Here is a 6,318-nt window from a genome sequence, read left to right as displayed (position 1 = left end):
TGAGGATATAGCCTACTGTATGTATTTTAAGTAGGAGAATGAGGATATAGCCTACTGTATGTTTTTACAGTATGGAGAATGAGGATATAGGCTACTGTATGTATTTTACAGTATGGAGAATGAGGATATAGCCTACTGTATGTTTTAAGTATGGAGAATGAGGATATAGCCTACTGTATGTATTTTACAGTATGGAGAATGAGGATATAGCCTACTGTATGTATTTTACAGTATGGAGAATGAGGATATAGCCTACTGTATGTATTTTACAGTTGGAGAATGAGGGTATAGCCTACTGTTGTATTTTACAGCATGGAGAATGAGGAATAGCCTACTGTATGTATTTTACAGTATGGAGAATGAGGGTATAGCCTACTGTATGTATTTTACAGTATGGGATGAGGATATAGCCTACTGTATGTATTTTACAGTATGGTGAATGAGGATTTAACAAGCTAGATAAGTAATTGATGACAGCGATTGTAGGGTGATTACTTTTTAAGATGAGTGCCCCAGGTATGTAGCTTGGTATTGCACTTCCGGTTACCTGAACACACAGAGCCACGCCGACGCAGAGCCCTGTACCCATTCTGAACTGGATTAGCTGGCTGTGTTTGGAGCACCTGGACATTTCAGCCAAGGTCCTGCCCTGCCAACACACCTTCTGGAAGCCCTGCTTGCAGCACCAGGAGACCTTCAGGCCCGGGGCCCGGGGCCTGTCAATACTACAATTATTCCTAGAGAAACAATGAAAATTGATGTTGAGTCCATGTCAATGCTTTAAAACCCCTTAAATGTAAATTCACCATATTTTAAGTATTTAATTCAATTCAGTCTGGTATGAGAACGGTAGCCTCTATCTGAAAAAGCAGGGTGTCTGCCGAAAACAAAGTATCTTGGCTTTTAATCTGTGCCTTAAAATCTTGGGTGTTTTACTACCATATAAGGGCAGGCGGAGCCAATGACCTAATTTCAGGATGGCTGTAATTTACATTCCGGTTAGAGTTGTAAAGGCATTAACGAAATAAGCACGGAATATGTTGATACACACCGAAAGCCGGGACTCCACAGATCATGAGGATGTCTTATTTGTTTGCCTGTGACCTACCATTATTGATCACCAGCCCTGAGAGTCGAAATGTTAATTTTAAACAACGTTTTTCACCAAACAAAGCTTCGATTTGGTCTGTGTTTGAGTTACATGGAGGGTATGAAATTAATCCTTAGGTTGGTAGGAACAAATCTAGTCTATTGCCAATGTTATCTGATGTATGACTTACTGGCAACATAAAATGTCCACCGAGTGACTGTATCTTTGTCCATGAAAAATGTGATGAAAACACTTGGATATTCCCTGGATGTCCCCCGACACCACCACAATGTTTTAGAGAGATTGATGATGTAGAAAGTTTAGTTTTTGACAGTGAACAATAACTTTTAGGCACACCCAGTGTTCAAAAACAGTGCARTTACCACAWTCAGACACYWKGGAGAGGTTGAAAAGACACTCGAATGTACCCTGGATACCCCATAACACCACCACAATGTTTCAGTGAGGTTGATACGGTATAAATTGTGTTTTTATACAGAACAAATAGCCTTTAGGGATTTCAAATATGTAATAGCACTGGAATGATCTCACTTACAGACATATGCCACGTTGTAGAGGTTGAGGGACACTTGGAAACGTCCCGTGACCACACCTGACACCACTTACTACAACGTCTGCACATTTCCATTTTATTTTCTGATATTGTTCACATGTTGTGGAAGCCATCTGCTGTGTTTCCAGCTCTGGGCATCAATAAGTCACTTATAGCTTGTGTCACGTTCCTGACCTTGTTTTCCTTTTGTATAGTTGTGTTTAGTGGGTCAGGACGTGAGCTGGGTGGGCAGTCTGTGTTGTTTGTTCTATGTTAAGTGTCATTGTTAATTGACCTTGTATGGTTCTCAATCAGAGGCAGGTGTTTGACGTTTCCTCTGATTGAGAACCATATATAGGTAGGTTGTTTCACATTGTTTGTTGTGGGTGGTTGTCTCCTGTGTCCGTATATGTTACCACACGGGACTGTTTCGTTTGTCRTTCGTGTATGTAGTCTGTTCCTGTTCGTGCGTTCTTCGTATATTGTAAGTTCTCAAGTCCAGGTCTGTCTACGTCGTTTTGTTGTTTTGTATTTCTCAAGTGTTCTTCGTGTTTCGTCTTTGCTTTAATAAATAATATTATGTATTCATCACCCGCTGCGCCTTGGTCCAATCTCTCTCCGCAAGACGAACGTTACAGCTTGTCAATGAAAGATGACTTTCAAAATAAAAAAAACTTTWAAAAAAACTGTTATTTTGTGTGTGCTTGATATTGTGTATTGTGAACTATGTAACTCCTATCTTCTGATCATTTCCTCATAATCTCCCAGATGTCTTTTTTGTAAATATACCACGTTTTTGCATGTCAGAATCATGTAATTACACATGAATAGCAGTTACTTTTGGGTATGTCCATTTAGGCAGAAATCTAAATGTTGCCATTACATCTAAGAGGTTAATTAAATCATTTGTGTAATTTCTCTTTAAATGCGATTTTAGGAAGAGAGGAATTTGTCGGTCTAGCGATGTTTCTGTTAGGCCTGCTGCTGCAGCACATGCGAAACTATGGCCACCCAATTGATACAAATATATTTCTGTCAGGTAAACTTACTTTGTAGTTAGCATTTCATTGAGGTTTGTGGGGAACGTCTATGTCTACCCACAAGATGGTTATCATTAGCCTACGAGCATCGCTAACTGGCTACATACGGAGTGATAGACAAATGGGCACAGACACAGACAAGACATTAATTGAAATTAATTGGCTGATATTGTGTTACGTTTTGGCATTTTAAACCAATAGTGGCTAGCCAGGGGTGGGATGTCAATGTGGCTTTGGTTGGATAGTAGGGAGCTTTATGTTTGTGACAGTTAAAGATGGGACACATGAGAAGAAAAAAAATGGAATTGCTTGGCAAGCTGCTCGTAGGTGGGCTGCGATCTACTGGAAGCTCACCGTCTACCTGTTGGAGACCCCTGTTCTAGAGGTTTCTCTGGTCTCCACAGAGTCCGGGAAGATTGCTTTTAGTAATTGTGCCCATAGCGCCTGGAATGTATTGAAGGAGAACTGCACTTGTTTTGATTGATGTGTAATTCTGTCTGCCGCTTTTGACTGTGATTTGTTGTAATTGTACATTTATAGTGTTGTATTGAGACTGATCGTGTTGATGCTTGTAAGTCGCTCTGGATAAGAGCGTCTGCTAAATGACTTAAATGTAAATGTAAATGTATTGTTCCCAGGGCCCCCTTGTAAATGAAACCCTGGTCTCAAGAGGTTCCCCTTGTAAATGAAACCCTGGTCTCAAGAGGTTCCCTTTGTAAATGAAACCCTGGTCTCAAGGGGTTCCCCCTTGTAACAAAATAAATAAATAAGACTTTGCCTGATTTTTTACAATAGAACAAATCATCCAGCCCTTGATTAATTTAATCAGATGTGTTAGTACTGGGCTAGAAGCAAAGCCTGCACACCCTGTGTTTCGCCACATTGAGAGGCCTGTCCTGACAGAGTAGTCTCCAGCATGTGAATACATGACCTTCTTTCTCAGAGATTGTGTTCTTCTTATTTAAATTAGGTGGGGGGGATCTATTTGATTTGATCAATTGACTATTAGTTAACAGATCATTGTCTATAAACCCACATTACTTTTGGGCTCCTGAGTGGCGCAGCGGTCTACAGCACTGCACCTCAGTGCGTCACTACAGACTCTGGTTCGATTCCAGGCTGTATCACAACAGGCCGTGATTGGGAGTCCCATAGGGCGGCGCACAATTGGCCCAGCATCGTCCGGATTAGGGTTTGGCCGGTGTAGACCGTCATTGTAAATAAGAATTTGTTCTGACTTGCCTACTCCTCTCTCTCTCCTCTCTCCTCTCGTATCTCTCTCTCTCCTCTCCTCTCTCCCCTCTCCTCTCTCTCTTTCTGGCACACAGAGACCTCTGATGCAGTGTTTCTTACAATGAAGGAGGGAGGATTTGAGAGGCAGGACTTATATAAGGGTCTTAGTACTCTCCCCCACACATTCTGCATTAAGGAACACATTCTAGTAATACTTCTTGAGAGAGAGAGGCTGGCTGGTGAGACAGAGCAAGAGAGAGACAGGAGAGAGAGAGGCTGTACATAGAGAGGGACGAGAGAGAGACAAGAGGGACAGAGAGAGAGAGAGGGACGAGAGAGAGAGAGACGAGAGAGAGAGAGACAAGAGGGACAGAGAGAGAGAGAGGGACTGAGAAGAGAGAGAGACGAGAGAGAGAGAGGAGAGAGGGACAGAGAAGAGAGAGAGAGAGAGAGAGAGAGAGAGAGAGAGAGGGACGAGGGACAAGAGAGAGGGGATGAGAGGGACTAGAGGGGGAGAAAAAGAGAAGAGAGAGAGAGAAGAGAGAGAGGGACGAGAGAGGGACGATGATCTGCTGCTGTTTGCTGTTTGCTGATGATCTGCTGCTTCTGTCCCCAACCAAGGAGGGCCGCACCTAGATCTTCTGCACAGATTCTGCCAGACCTGGGCCCTGACAGTAAATCTCAGTAAGACATAAATAATGGTGTTCCAAAAAAGGTCCAGTCGCCGGGACCACAAATACATATTCCATCTAGACACTTGGCCTAAACATCAGCGACACAGGAATCTTCCACAAAGCTGTGAACGATCTGAGAGACAAGGCTAGAAGGGTATTCTATGCCATCAAAAGGAACTTAAAATTCGACATACCAATTAGGATCTGGCTAAAAATACTTGAATCAGTTATATAACCCATTGCCCTTTATGGTTTGTGAGGTCTGGGGTCCGCTCATCAACTAAGAATTCACAAAATGGGACAAACACCAAATTGAGAGACTGCATGCAGAATTCTGCAAAAATATCCCCCGTGTACAACGTAAAACACCAAATAATGCATGMAGAGCAGAATTAGGCCGACACACGCTAATTATCAAAATCCAGAAATTCTACAACCACCTAAAAGGAAGTCATTCCCAAACCTTCCATAACAAAGCCATCACCTACTAAGAGATGAACCTGGAGAAGAGTCACCTAAGCAAGCTGGTCCTGGGGCTCTGTTCACAAACAGACCCCACAGAGCCCCAGGACAGCAACACAATTAGACCCAACCAAATCATGAGAAAACAAACAGATAATTATTTCCAATGTGTCAAGTAATTAACAAAAAAAACGGAGCAAACTAGAATGCTACTTGACCCCAAACAGAGAGTACACAGTGGCAGAATACCTGACCTATTCCTGATTTACCCAAACTTAAGGAAAGCTTTGACTATGTACAGACTCAGTGAGCATAGCCTTGCTACTGAGAAAGGCCGCCGTAGGCAGACATGGCTCTCAAGAGACGACAGGCTATGTGCACACTGCCCACAAAATGAGGTGGAAACTGAGCTGCACTTCCTAACCTCCTGCCAAATGTATGACCATATTAGAGASACATATTTCCCTCAGATTACACAGATCCACAAAGAATTTGAAAACAAACCCGATGTTGATAAACTCCCATATCTACTGGGTGAAATACCACAGTGTGTCATCACAGCAGCAAGATTTGTGACCTGTTGCTGCAAGAAAAGGGCAACCAGTGAAGAACAAATACCAATGTAAATATAACCCATATTTGACTGAGGGGTAGCTCATGACTGAGGGGTAGCTCATGACTGAGGGGTAGCTCAGGACTGAGGGGTAGCTCATGACTGAGGGGTAGCTCAGGACTGAGGGCAGCTCAGGACTGCTGTGCGCCTCAGCAGGCCAGAGTCTCCCGTCTGTCCAGCGCCGCCTGAGCTGCCCGTCTGTCCAGGCGCCTCCTTGAGCTGCCCGTCTGTCCAGCGCCGCCTGAGCTGCCCGTCTGTCCAGCGCCGCCTGAGCTGCCGTCTGTCCAGCGCCATCTGAGCCGCTAGAGCCGTCCGTCAGTCAGGAGCCGCTAGAGCGTCCGCCAGTCAGGGCCGCCAGAGCCGACCGTCAGTCAGGAGCCGCTAGAGCCGTCCGCCAGTCAGGAGCCGCCAGAGCCGCCCGCCAGTCAGGAGCCGCCAGAGCCGCCCTCAGTCAGGAGCGCCAGAGCCGTCCGCCAGTCCGGAGCTGTCCTCAGTCCGGAACTGTCATTCAGTCCTGAGCTGCCCTCCAGTCCTGAGCTACCCCTCAGTCCTGAGCTGCCCCTTCAGTCCTGAGCTGCCCTTCAGTCCTGAGCTGCCCTCCAGTCCTGAGCTTGCCTTCAGTCCTGACTGCCCTTCAGTCCTGAGCTGTCCTT

This window comes from Salvelinus sp. IW2-2015, unplaced genomic scaffold (assembly GCF_002910315.2).
Source record: "Salvelinus sp. IW2-2015 unplaced genomic scaffold, ASM291031v2 Un_scaffold2266, whole genome shotgun sequence".
Lineage (NCBI taxonomy): Eukaryota > Metazoa > Chordata > Actinopteri > Salmoniformes > Salmonidae > Salvelinus > Salvelinus sp. IW2-2015.
This window is presented reverse-complemented; position numbering follows the sequence as displayed.